Source organism: Ricinus communis, chromosome 7, assembly GCF_019578655.1.
Source record: "Ricinus communis isolate WT05 ecotype wild-type chromosome 7, ASM1957865v1, whole genome shotgun sequence".
Lineage (NCBI taxonomy): Eukaryota > Viridiplantae > Streptophyta > Magnoliopsida > Malpighiales > Euphorbiaceae > Ricinus > Ricinus communis.
The window spans coordinates 11,922,976-11,938,097 of NC_063262.1; positions in this window are offsets into that span (position 1 = coordinate 11,922,976).

Genomic DNA, 15,122 nt, shown 5'->3' on the forward strand with positions numbered 1-15,122 from the left:
TATTTTCAGTCATTTAATTTTTTCCGATATGAATGTAAAAATTAATTTATATATTTGAAAGTTATGAAAGAATTAGTAAAGAATATTTAATAAAGGAATTATTGGAGAAATGGCATTTTAATTAATTAATGTTGTTAATTTTAATTGAAACTTTTTTAGCAAATTGATTAATTAAATTAATTTTGTGTTAGGATTAAATTAAAAATTTATCTTGGAATAAGGATTTAAAATATAATCTTATTAAAATATGGGGTTTTAATGAAAATTTATATGTTTGGTATTTTTGTAATTAAATATGTCGGTAATGGTATTTTGGTAATTTTACATTTAAAAGCAAGGGTAAATAAGTAATTATATGTTTTCAATAATTGTAATCTGACCCAAATTAAATAGTTAGGAGCTTAATTGAAAAGCTAAAGAAAAGTCTAAGGATTAATCGAAAATTTTTTGTAGAGCGAAATTGTTGTAATTTAAGAAGTTGAGGGACTAAACGATAAAGAAAAAAAGCTCAGGGACCAAAAGTCAATATGGAGAGGAAAAGGAAAGAAAAGAAAGAAGGAAGAAAGGAAGGAAGAAAAAGAGAAATCAGGGAAGGAGGAGAAGAAGAAGGAGAGGGAGGATCGTCCGTGGTCGGGCCGAGCGGTACCGTCGGCGAGCAAAGGCAAGAACGATGGCGGTGTCGGTGGAAAATAAGAAGAGAGAGAGAGGCATCGATTGTCCACGTCGTACGTGGCGTTTCCGGCAGCTTTGGCGGCCGAGTAGGGTGGCGATCGACTCCCCTCGGCCTGAGCTTTATTTTGGCGGTGGTGGTATCGCAAATATGGTGGCCGGAGTTGGAAGTTCGTGACGAAGAGAGAAAATGGGGGGCAGTCGAAGTTTTTGCCTTTTCCAGCGAGTTTCGGCTAGGGATGACCGATCAGAGGACATATTCGGACTCTCCTCAGCTCAAGCTTTCCAATGGCACCAGTTTCGTGGCGATCGGACTCCGTTTGGAAACCGATCGCTGAGATCATCCGTAAATCTCTCTAGATGATTAGTGGTCGAGTCGAAAGATCGGAAGCTGGGATCATCATCAGCGCGTTGTCTCGAGTCCATAGGCATGTTCGGACTCCGGCGGCTGGAGGCGAGTCGATCAAGCGATCAAGCGTCTCGGTAATTCTCTAGCCGATGATTTTAGAGTTCATTGATAAAATTTATGTGTTTATTTAATTGAATTGAGTATTAGAAATATATATATGGTGAAGTTTAATTGTCGAAATAAATAATTGTCAGAGCGTCTCCCAATAGTCGTGTTTGTATTATGTTACGGAGTCGGGAAAATTAATGCAGTTTTGGTGGCCCGATTCCCGTTAATTTATTGCTGTATTTTTGAAGTATTTTCTGGCAGGTCCTAGACCCGTTATACAGGGGGTAAATATCAGTAATTTGGGGAAGATTCTATCGGATTTTCAGTAGAATTTACCTGAGTCGAAAATTTTTAGACAGTTAGTCCTAGAAGTCTAAGCCTAGGTTTAATTGTTAAATATTTTACTTTTTCTGATTAAATTGTTTCTGTGATTAGATAAATCTGTCAGTTCGGCTCGCTCCACCCGATGATGTTACGTAATAGCTCTGATTAAATGTTTAATATTTTAATTAATTATTTATTTACTGTTTATATATGTTTCATTTCTGTATTATGGCTATTGTGATTGCATGTTGACTCGAGATGAGACGACAGTAGAACATGCCACCTGATGGGTTGCATCAGGACTGCATGTGCACCGATATGAATTTTAAATCAGGTAATAGAAGAATGGCTTAGAGTTTGCCCTAGTCAAGTTTAACTCTCTAGGCTGAGTAGAGTAAGTTGCCAGATTAAAGGTCCCTAGTCGAGCATTGCTCTCTGGGCGCCGGCTTAGTTGAAAAGTTAAGTGACCAAACTAGATTTAAGGACCCTAGTCGAGCTTCGCTCTCTGGGCGCCAGTCCTGATGGAATGACAGAGTTGAAAAGCTGAGACTGTTTAGTAATGGGGATTAGGGTTCTACTGAATTACTCAGTCCCGTAGTATGTGAAATTTATTTTTATATAAGCATAGCATGAGACGTATATTTTTACGTAACTTAATGTTTATTTTAAATTAATTAAATGTGTTATTGAAGTATTTGTAATTGTTTTTAGATATATGATTTTAACTCACTCCCAAGACTGACAGTCTCAATTTAAAGGTTTTTCATGTGTGGTTAGCTTTTTCGCAGTGTTTTTCATCTAGCAGCCTGATTCCTTCATCTGCGGGTTAATGTAATTAATATTTTATTGGTATATGTTGGCTCTTATAATTTTAGAATATCTGCAGTAGGAATTCCAGATTTATCCTTTTGTAATTTTCATGTAAATTTTGATCTTGCTTATTTATGTTGGTAGTCCACATTCTAAATATGTAGAATCTGATGGTTAAGGTTAATTGTGGTTCAGTGCTATTGGATTGATATTTGATTAAGTTAGTGAATGGTCAGACTTATTACGGGATTCAGTGGTCTTACGCCTACCCATTCCCTAGTGCCCGTCATGGGCCTACAGATCGAGTCGTGACAGTTTTAATTTCAAGTTTTCTACAAATTATATAATAAGAATTAATTTTCTTTGAAATGTATTATTTAGTTTAACATTAAATCTTTATTTTTTATATTATCTTTTAAGATATAAATAAGAAATGACTATAAGTTTTAATTTATGATTTTCAATAAATTATATAAGAAAAGGTAACTTCTATTGAAATGCATTATTTAATTTAATCTTAAATCTCAAATGTTTTCAATAACAGTTAAAAGTACTATCTATTTTACAAAGTATACAAAAGAAATAAATTTTATGAATTCAGGCTAAAAATATTATATGTTAATTTTTGGAGACATGTCATCTTATTTTATAACTTTTTAAATACATAGTCATTCAAAATAAATAAATAAATATTCTTAATTTTATTTTTAAATCCAAATTTATTGACAAAATATCTAAATAATAAATTTTTGAAAGATTTCAATTTTTTTTTTTGCAGTATCCAAACAAAGGATTTTAAATTGATATATTTCAAATTCTGAATTTGAAATATAAAATTTGAAATTCAAATCCATGCATCCAAACACACTCTAAGAATATATTGACCGCATGAAATATTTCACTTGGAATAATTGTAATGAAGTATTATAATAATAATAAATATATATATTAATTTATCAATAAAATAAAATTAAAGGTATCATATTTTTTCTGATTTCTTATCTTTAACTTTTATAAAAATTTGTATTGAATTATTTGAATTCAATTATAAATAGATACAGTGTGATTATAGAATAGCTACTTCCTATAGCTTTTTCAGTAAGTATAAATAATTTTAAATGATAGTTAATGGTAATTATTAACATTTAAAAACAATTTATCTATTATTTTTAGTTTTTGGGTGGTTATCATTAAAAATCTTTTTAATTATATCATGTGTTATTTTTATTTAAATAAATATTTATCAAGAAAATGAGTTTTTAGGGATTTTAGCTCTATAAATAGAAGAGAAATTATTATATAGAGGGATTTTTAGAAAGAAAATTTTTAGAGAAACTTTAATTGTTTATAAATTTTAAAAAATATATATTATAAACCTTTTTCTAAAGATAATTTGGAAGACTCAAATTCTATTGTTAAGCCAAGCAGTCTTGAGATATCATTACACGATGAAAATCTGAGGGTTGTTACTACACTCCACACATTATTTTTTATCTTTTAGCTTTATTTTTCTTTGTATTTTCTTCTTTTTCTTTATTTTATTTTACTTATCATATTGCTAATCACTTCTCTTTGTCCTTTTCTTATTTTTTATATATTTCTTGGATCAGACCATTTTCTATATGTTTATTATATCACACCTTTTTATCACGAGGTGAAAAGCCGCGCAACTTTATGTAAAGCTGCGTGGCATTGAAGTAAAGGCGTGTTGCTTTGCATATAATAGCACAGCTATATACCTTGCAGCAATTCTGTAATTGAACTATAGTGAAATACCTTTATTTGTTTGTTTCTTAATCTAAAATTAATTCACATAGATATTGGGTATTATTAATTACTTATTGCATGAAATAGTAAGTTAATTAGACAAGACTGATAAAATAAAAATGAATTAAAATAAAGTAGATCTGGATAATTTAATGGCCTATTCTTTTATAATTGTTTTTTTGGTAGGATTGTAATTGCATAATAACTCCTTTATAAAAATAAATTATTAAATAATAAAATTAAAGACAAAAAAATAATTAAAGAGGTTGGTTTTCAAATTTAAGGGTAATTGATTTCTCTAGAAAATCCAACTTGCCACAAAAATTAGAAAAAGTTTTTTAATGATTACCCAGGTGATGACTACATTCTCACATTAGTGCTGGTGATTGGTTAGCATATTTCCATTATATTAAAAGTCTTACAGTATTATAGCTAAAGGTATTTGGGCGCGCATATGATCTTGCCACCTATACTTACATATCCAAAACCCACCTATATTTACATATCTAAAACCTTCACCACCATGCTCAATTTCTTGTATATTATCTTTACCATTTGTCCTTCTAACTTGCAAGTTGATGTTGCTCCTTAAATTATCATTAACCTCATTAATAAACACATAATTCATATACTTCACCCTATTCTGTTTTGTTTTACTGTCTTCTTCGTTATCTAAGAGTTCATTGCCTCTAAGGCCGTCAGTGTCACTATCATTAATTGGTTAATAACTAGGATCTTCATATATCTCAGCAATATCCTCATTTTGCTCATGAACTTCCTCTTCAATAATAACATCAATCACATTTTTAACATTATCATCATCTCCAATGTCAATTGTTAGGTCCATTTTAATTAATCTCACCCAATTTAAGATTTTCAGTGATATTACTAGTGGAATGTTGTCTGGTATATGCCTAGAAGCCTGGTGAATTTATTTGAACACTGGAAATCCTTTACTCATGGAAAGTTTCAGCAAAAGGTATGGCTCACTTTTCTTTTCTATGTTGTGGTCTATCTAGATTGAAAGGAAAAACATTAATTTTAATAATGCAACATTGAATTGTGGCAAGGTTTTTGATCTTATACTAGTCAAAGTAGCCTTTTGAATCTCTACAATAGATCCTTCTTTAACTTAGCTGCAATCCCTAAAATCATTTAATTAGAAAACCTTATTACAAAAATTAAATTATTCACAATCATAAATTGAAAATTTATTTATGTATAGCCCCACAAAAATTATTAACAGTGTAGTGAACCCAAAAGCATTGTTCACACACTTATTAATGGTAGTGGAGTTCGAAGAATCGGGACCGCACAAATAGCAACTTGCGTAGGACTGTACAACTCAACTTTCACCAACCTCCAAAAGACCACAAGAGATACTGCAACGACTTTGATTTCAGTCAGGATTTTACTACAAAAATTAAAGATGTAAGAAAGAATTTTTATACTATATCATGTTTTCACTCTCAAGCAACTTCCTCTGTATCATACTTAGTTTGTTTTAGAGTAAAACTTTAAAGCAACGCAAAAACGATATCATGTAGTTAGTTTTCTCTAAGTTACATGACTAAAATGGTACGTTTATGAGATATATAAACAATGGGTTTCATGTATTTAACTCACCTTAGCTCCACTTTCCACGCAGGGTTAATTTCATCATATTCCAATTTCATGTATCAAATTGTAAAAAAAAAAAAACTTGTATGACATTACTACAATTAGAAAGACGTAATTAAATTAAAAAAGATAATTAAAAAAACTACCTTTTAGTTTAACTAATTAGCAAAACCGGGCCTTTGGTTTATTTTATGATAAAAGGCTACCTTGTGGGTTACGATATTTTGTTAACAAATTAGTATTAAATATGTGATACAATCAAGGATGCATCTAAGTCAACTAGCATGGATCCACTAGCCTATGGAGGACCAATGACACGAGCAAGGAGTAAAAAGTTCAAGCAAGCCTTAAATTCTTACTTCGAGCATGTTTTGAAGATGGCTAATGATGGTGCTTTTAATGAAGATAACAACGCCTTGAAGATAGTGACATTAATTGCTATTAATGAAGCTTAAACTTCTGGTCATGGAACAAGGTCAAGGTCAAAGATCAATTATCAAAGTCAATATGTTTTCCTAGGGTTTCTAGAAGCATTGGGCCGCACATTAGGGTTTCTAGAAGTATTGAAGGTCTCACCTAACCCTAGGGCAGCCACCACTTATGCTTAGAGAAGGAGGCAGCCGCACATTAGAAGTCTTTTAGGATTTGATTCTTTATTGCTTATCTCTTAGTCCTTTTTAGGGTTAGAATCATTTCAAGACTCTATAAATAGAGCTATATATTTCGGCTAAAGCACATAAGATCAATATACATTTCTGAATGAAGTTTTATTTGAGTTGTTAACTCTTATTCCTTAAGGTGTTCCTTAATGAATTTCTTGAGATTAAATTAACTTGTTTGATTTAGTTTCACATCTACATGTTTGATCAATCAATTAACTTTTTATTAGTTTCTTGAGTTGTTTGAACATTCTTCATCTATTTATAACTAAAGGGCTTAGTAGTTCTATTGCTAAGTTTGTTAGTTCCATAATCAATTGCAAACTTTCAAGTTAGATTTTGGGGCGAAAAATTCGAACTTATTGGTAAGGGTGCTTCCTCTTAAATAGGGAGAGCGTTTATCAGTTTGATTTTCTCACCATTACTTATCTTGGTGTTTGAACGTATCCGGTTCTAGTTCGTATCATTTGGTATCAAAGCCAAACTTGTAAGTTGGTTTACCTTCTTTTCAATTAAGAGTTTGTCTTCTATTTTATCTCAATTTCTATTCGCATCATCATAAAAAAAAAATACTAATTTCATTGCTGCCCGCATACCAAGGCAAATTTTAAAAAAAAAAAAAGAAAAAAAGAAAGGAACGGAAAACTAACCCTAACCATTAGTGTTGGGAAGTTCTTGAAGAATTGATTCTTGATTGATTCATTCCGCAATTCTTTTAATTGATTGGAGTTGTTCGTCATTCTTAAAATTCTGATTTGGGTAATTTTGTTTGTTTTCTCCTAAAAAGCTTTTCTTTTGGATTAATTGAGTCTTGTTCGATTAGTTGTAAGCTTATTTTGTTCACATGCTTATAATTCATTTTATTGATTCATGAGTGTTCTATTGAATTTTAGAATTAATAAACGTTAAGAGGTTGTGAAAAAATTGTTCTTGTGATTACTAGAATAATTTGATTTAATTTCTACAAGGAATTCAATTCTTTGTGAGTGAAACACGTGAGGGAGTGATCTTTTCTTGTTTTGCCTTTGACTATAAGAAGCCTCCAGAGTATAACACTTGATCACATTTTTGTTTTGTTTTCTTTCCTAGTCTTTTGGTTTAACCATGTCATCTGAACCATCATTGACTTTGAAAAATTTAGCTTATACATTGAGAGATGTAGTAGAACATATGACAAAACAATTTCAAAAACAAGATGACAAATTAACTAGGTTATTAAATGATATGCCTAAAACGTCTAAAGGGGATGGTTCTGATAATGACCAAGAAAGTGAGTCTAAAGGGTCTAGACATAATTTCTAACCCAAAATTGACACTAATTTGGGTAGCATTAAGATGAAAATACCATCTTTTCATGGTAAGAGTGACCCTGAAGTTTATTTGGAGTGGGAAAAGAGGTTGAAAGGGTTTTTGAATGTCATAACTATAGTGAGTCTAAAAAGGTTAAACTTGTTGTTGTTGAATTTTGTGATTATGCTGCCATTTGGTGGGATCAATTGGTGAGTGGTCGTAGATGTTATGGGGAACACGAAGTTGGTTCATGGGATGAGGTTAAACGCATTATGCATAAAAGGTTTGTGCCATCGCACTACCAAAGGGATTTGTACAACAAGTTACAAAATTTAGTAGAAGGTAGTAAGAGTGTTGAGGAGTATTGGCAATCTATGGAGATAGCTATGATTAGAGCCAATATAGATGAGGATAGGGAAGCCACAATGGCAAGATTTCTGCATGGTTTGAATCGTGATATTGCTAACATAATTGAATTGCAGCATTATGTAGAGATGAAGGACATGTTGCACATGGCCATAAAGGTGGAAAAGCAATTTAAAACCAAGAGTAGAAGTGTTGCCCCTAGCTCAAAATGGAGTAACGCATGGAAAGGGAGCAACCAGCCCCCTAACAAGGGTCGTGAGGCATCAAAGGACATCAAGCCAGCCCCTAAATTTGATATTAACACTAAACCAATGACGCAAAGTGACCTCAAATCAAAGAAAGTGCAATGCTTCAAGTGTTTGGGGTATGGGCATATATCTTCCCAATGTCCAAACAAGCGAACCATGGCAATTCAAGGTGGTGAAGTGGTCTTTGAGAGTGATGAAGAATCCGAACCAGGTGAGGAGGATTATCTAGACATGCCTAAGTTGGAAGATTGTGATGATGTGCAATTGGGTGAGGTTAGTAATGTACTTATAACTTTTAGAGCTCTTAATTTACAACCTATTGATGATGATGCTCAAAGGGAAAACATATTCCATACTACATATAAAGTACAAAACCATGATGCTAATTGTAGTTTAATCATTGATGGGGGTAGTTGTACTAATGTAGCCAGTGCTATGATGGTTAATAAACTTAGACTTCCAACTATTAAGCATCTGAAGCCATACACCTTGCAATGGCTTAATGATCAAAGTGGGATTAGAGTTACTATGCAAGTACGGATTGCATTTAGTGTAAAGAAGTATAATGATGAGGTATTATGTGATGTTGTTCCCATGCAAACATGTCATATGTTGCTAGGTAGACCATGGTTATATGATAGATCTGTAATTCATAATGGTCGAACCAATGCATATTCTCTTGTAATGGATGGAAAACTATATGTTTTGGCACCATTAAGTCCTAAAGAAGTTTGTGAATTATAAAAAGTTGTAAAGGACCGAATGGAAGCATATGAGAAAGAAAAAAGAAAGTGTGAGAGTGCACATGAAAAAGAAAAGGTGCACAAGCAAAATGGGAGTTGTGTGGAAAATAATGAGGGGCGAGAGCAACGAGTGGTAAAAGGAGAGTTTAGCTAGGGTTTGCGCAAGAATGTGAGCAAAAGAATGAGTAAGGCGCAAGAAAAAGGGGAGGCAAGCGAGAAAAAAGTGAGTTTCTTAGTTAGAGAGCGAGACATGAGAAAGGCTTTGAGTGAAAATAGGCAAGTACTTGTACTTATGTACAAAGAGACTTTATTTAACACTAATAATCTTAACTCTTCTCTTCTTAGTGTGTTTGTAAGTGTTTTGCAGGAATATGACGATGTGTTTCCCGAGGAGTTACCTAGTGGGTTGCCACCACTAAGGGGGATAGAGCACCAAATTGACTTTGTGCCGGGGTCATCCATTCCAAATAGACCAGCCTATAGAGTCAATCCCGAGGAGACCAAAGAGCTGCAACGCCAAGTTTAGGAACTACTAAGTAAAGGTTATGTTAGGGAAAGTCTTAGCCCATGTGTTGTTCCTGTTTTGTTAGTCCCTAAGAAAGATGGGTCTTGGCGTATGTGTGTTGATTGTCGTGCAATTAACAAGATTACCATTAAATATCGTCATCCTATTCCTAGGTTAGATGATATGTTAGATGAATTGCATGGAAGTGTTATCTTTACTAAAATTGATTTGAGAAGTGGCTATCACCAAATTAGAATGAATATAGGTGATGAGTGGAAAACAACATTCAAAACTAAATTTGGTTTGTATGAGTGGTTGGTCATGCCTTTTGGCTTAACTAACGCACCAAGTACTTTTATCAGACTAATGAACCATGTTTTGCATGCGTATATTGGTAAATTTATGGTAGTATACTTTGATGATATTCTGATTTATAGTAAGAGCTTTAGTGAGCATGTTGAACATGTTCGGATGGTGTTGATGGTTTTGCGTGAGAATTCTTTACATGCTAACCTTGCCAAGTGTGATTTTTGCACAAACAAACTTATGTTTCTTGGTTTTGTTGTTAGTGAAAATGGAATTCAGTTCGATGAAGATAAGGTAAAAGCAATTAAGGAGTGGCCAACACCAAAGAATGTTAATGATGTGAAGAGCTTTCATGGGCTTGCAAGCTTCTATAGGAGGTTTGTCAAGGACTTCAGTACCCTTGCCGCACCACTTAACGAGCTTGTAAAGAAGAACGTGAAGTTTCATTGGGGAGAACAACAAGAAAACACATTTAATATGCTAAAGGACAAACTTACTTCATCTCCCATTCTTTCACTTTCGGATTTTTCCAAAACTTTTAAAATTGATTGTGATGCTTCTGGTGTAGGTATTGGAGCTGTTTTAATGCAAGATGGGAAGCCAATAGCCTATTTTAGTGAAAAGTTGAATGGAGCTAGCTTGAAGTATCCAACTTATGACAAGGAATTGTATGCTCTTGTGCATGCACTCAATGTTTGTCAGCATTATTTGCTACCTAAGGAGTTTGTGATTCACACGGATCATGAAGCATTAAAGCACTTGAAGGGACATAACAAGTTGAATAAGCGCCATGCTAAATGGAGTGAATTCATTGAAGCATTTCCCTATGTCATTAAGTACAAGCAAGGTAAAGAAAATGTAGTTGCCGATGCACTATCTAGAAGGTATGCTTTACTTGCTTCTCTAGAAACAAAATTGCTTGGTTTTGAGTATATCAAAGACTTGTATGTTGATGACCACGATTTTGGTTCTATTTTTCATGCTTGTGAACATGGTGCTATTGATAAATTTTATAGACATGATGGATTTTTATTCAAAGAAAAACGTCTATGCATTCCTATGTGTTCTATGCGTGAATTGCTTGTGAGAGAATCACATGAAGGTGGTTTGATAGGACACTTTGGTGTTCAAAAGACTTTAGATGTTTTGCATGATCATTTTTATTAGCCTAAAATGAAATCTGATGTGAATAGATTATGTGCTAACTGTATTGTATGCAAGCAAGCTAAGTCTAAATCACAACCTAATGGGTTATACATGCCTTTGCCTATACCTAATTCTCCTTGGATTGACATATCTATGGATTTTGTGCTTGGATTATCTAGGTCTAAGTATGGGCATGATAGTATTTTTATTGTGGTGGATAGGTTTTCAAAGATGTCACACTTTATTGCATTTAGGAAAACCGATGATGCACAACATGTTGTTGAATTGTTCTTTAGAAAAATTGTACGTTTACATGGTATGCCTAGAACTATTCTCAGTGATAGGGACACCAAGTTTTTGAGCTATTTTTGGAAGACCTTATAGGGTAAATTAGGAACTAAATTACCTTTTTCTACTACATGTCATCCCCAAACCGATGGTCAAACTAAGGTAGTAAATAGAACTTTGTCACAATTACTTAGGACCATGGTTAAACGAAACTTGAGAACATGGGAAGATTATTTGCCGCATGTTGAATTTGCATATAATCGTAGTATGCATTCTTCTAATCAATTTTGCCCATTTGAGATTGTTTATGGCTTTATTCCTTTGAGTCCTTTAGATTTGATTGCTTTACCTTTGAGTGAACAAGTGAATTTGGATGGTGCAAAGAAGGCTGAATTTGTGTTGAAGTTGCATGAGCAAGTTCGTGCAAATTTGGAAAGACGCAATGAACAAATCACCTAACAACGCAATAAGGGCCGCAAAAGGATGGTATTTGAAGTTGGTGGTTGGGTTTGGGTTCACTTCAGGAAGGAAAGGTTTCCCAATCAAAGAAAATCAAAGTTGATGCCACGTGGTGATGGTCCATTTGAAGTAATAGAGCGCATCAACGATAATGCATACAAAGTTGACTTACCTGGTGAGTATAATGTTAGTGCTACTTTTAATGTTGCTGATTTGTCTCCTTTTGATTTTGATGAAGGTGTTGATTCGAGGTCGAATCCTTTCAAAGAGGGGGGAATGATGCAACCAAGGATGCATCTAAGTCAACTAGCATGGATCCACTAGCCTATGGAGGACCAATGACACGAGCAAGGAGTAAAAAGTTCAAGCAAGCCTTAAATTCTTACTTCGAGCATGTTTTGAAGATGGCTAATGATGGTGCTTTTAATGAAGATAACAACGCCTTGAAGAGAGTGACATTAATTGCTATTAATGAAGCTTAAACTTCTGGTCATGGAACAAGGTCAAGGTCAAAGATTAAGGATCAAAGTCAACAGGTTTTCCTAGGGTTTCTAGAAGCATTGGGCCGCACATTAGGGTTTCTAGAAGCATTGGAGGTCTCACCTAACCCTAGGGCAGCCACCACTTATGCTTAGAGAAGGAGGCAAATGACATTAGAAGTCTTTTAGGGTTTGATTCTTTATTGCTTATCTCTTAGTCCTTTTTAGGGTTAGAATCATTTCAAGACTCTATAAATAGAGCTATGTATTTCGGCTAAAGCACATAAGATCAATATACATTTTTGAATGAAGTTTTATTTGAGTTGTTAACTCTTATTCCTTAAGGTGTTCCTTATTGAATTTCTTAAGATTAAATTAACTTGTTTGATTTAGTTTCACATCTACATGTTTGATCAATCAGTTAACTTTTTATTAGTTTCTTGAGTTGTTTGAACATTCTTCATCTATTTATAGCTAAAGGGCTTAGTAGTTCTATTGCTAAGTTTGTTAGTTCCATAATCAATTGCAAACTTTCAAGTTAGATTTTGGGGCGACATATTTGAACTTATTGGTAAGGATGCTTCCTCTTAAATAGGGAGAGCGTTTATCAGTTTAATTTTCTCACCATTACTTATCTTGGTGTTTGAACGTATCCGGTTCGAGTTCGTATCAATATGCCAACATCGTTTATTGGCTCTAATATGGTTTCATATTTTTACAATTTCATACCTTATAATTTTTCTTTGTAATGTTTTTATACCTCATATTTTATTTCATTTGCCTCTTACATATCTCAATCAACTTAGAATTAGTATTTATAGTTTGATACTAATATAACATGAACCATCAGTAATATATAGTTTTATAATAGGCCTAATTGCATATTAAATCTTGACCTTTTGCATGTTTTTGTTATGTAACACATCTTTTTAATTTTGGCAATTAAAACACTAACATTTTCAATTTTGACAAAACGAATCACATGTCTACTTTTTTTTATGATAAATTACCTACTTTTTAGGAGGCGCAAAATGAAGTAGTAACACGTATCTTAATTAAAAGACAAGTCAATATAATTCTAAAACGCACTGTTTAGGATTCTTTTTCAAAAATTGCCTACGTGGGCCATTCTCTGCATAACATCCCCTATAGGAGAAGCATTTTGTTTGATTTGCTTCAACAAGTCATTCATACTTCACTAACCATCTGCTGCCATAGCTTGTGCATAAAGAGTCAAAAGAGTTCTCAAATCCATCATGTTCCTCTTTGTTAGCCTAAGAGTCAATTAATCTCTATTTTGATCTTAACAACCAAATTAAATGTTGCTAACATTATGTTTAGTATCCATATAATAGTAAATTAAAAGATTTCAGATTGCCCAAAGTTCTTTTGAAGTTGTAAGAAAGTCTTGTAAAAAGGCCCAAAAAGCGTGAGGGCACTTCTAGAGCGCAGGGGTGCTTTTCACATGACCAAAATCATACAAGTCGTTGCAAAGTCCTTTTGACATCTAACCAATTATAAAGCGACATCTGACAGTCAAATAGTCAAAGCTTCAAGAAGCACGAGGGCAATTGATCTTGGAGCTTAAGACTGAAAATGGCAGTTGATATCGCAATCAGAAGCACGATGGCAATTTTCACAATTAATGCAATATCAATAACCGTTGAGATATCAACCACTAAGTCAAAGCCACATGTATGGAGCCGTTGGAGTCCCAACGTCTCTTTTTAGAAAGTGTGAGGGCGCTTGGAAAATGCAGGGGCGCTTTTCATGTCTTTAGACAATTTTTTTATCTGTCATCAAATTTGCATTTAATGAGTCTTGGACCAATTGTAATGTCTCTAAGAGGTAGGTATGAGTCTAAATACCCTTCATAAAGACTTAAGAAGTTAGTGTGTGATTGTGTCTTGTCCAAACTCTTGCAAATTTATTTCTTAACTTTCTACACTCAATTTCTTTCTTTGTAAAGTGTATTAAGTTGAATCTCATTGTTCAACTAAAACCTTAAAAAGTTGTTGTGTGCGCTAGGCATTAAAAACACAAAGAATTGGTTGTTGAGTAACGAAAGGACTATCCCTACAAAAAAATAGGTGAAAAATGGATGGAAGGCTTCCATCGAGGTGAAAAATGGTAAAGAAAGGACTATCCCTACAAAAAAATAGGTGGATGCTCACAAGAAACATAATTACAAGAATAAGCAAGCAATGATCATTCTTGTGAGTTGCCTCTCTAAAGAAGAGTATGGAAGAGTGCAACATTTCACTATGACTCATTAGATTTTGATTACCTTGGAGAACTATCACGAAAGAACTAAGCAAGTTAAGTCAAGAAAGATCCAAATGTTCGTCATTGAATATGAGATGTTCAAGATGAAGCCAAAAGAATCTGTTACTGACATGACAAATAGGCTTCTTACCATCATCAACAACATGAGAAAACTTGGAAAGCATTATGAGCTAGTGGATGTCAATAATAAGATCCTTAGGAGTCTTCTTTTGGATAAATGGTGATAGAGTGGCTAGTATTGAAGAAGCAAATAAGGACCTTGAGAAGATTTCTACAATGTTCTCACAGGTAAACTTCTAACCTATAAGATGTCTCTTGTCAAGGATGAGTTCGGTAGAGATGGTAGAAAGAAGAAGGCACTGGCACTCAAGGCTAGCATAAAAGCTCAAGATGCAAATGGTGTCCCAAGCGATGATGTGGCTCTCATCACCAAACATGTAAAAAGAATTATTGAGGCCAAAAGGAGAAGAAGCAATAAGCTTTCATAAGTAACAAACCCTTCTTCAAACAATATCAAGCAAGGACAAGAAAGATAAAGTCACTTGCTATGAGTGTGGGAAGTAGGGGCATATCAAGCCGGATTGTCCCAAGAATTTGAAGAGGAAGAAGGGAGACAAAAAAGAAAAAGAAAAAGGGCTTAAAAGCTACTTAGAAGGATGCTTCCTCATCCTCTAATAATGAAAGTGAAAGAGAAGAAGAG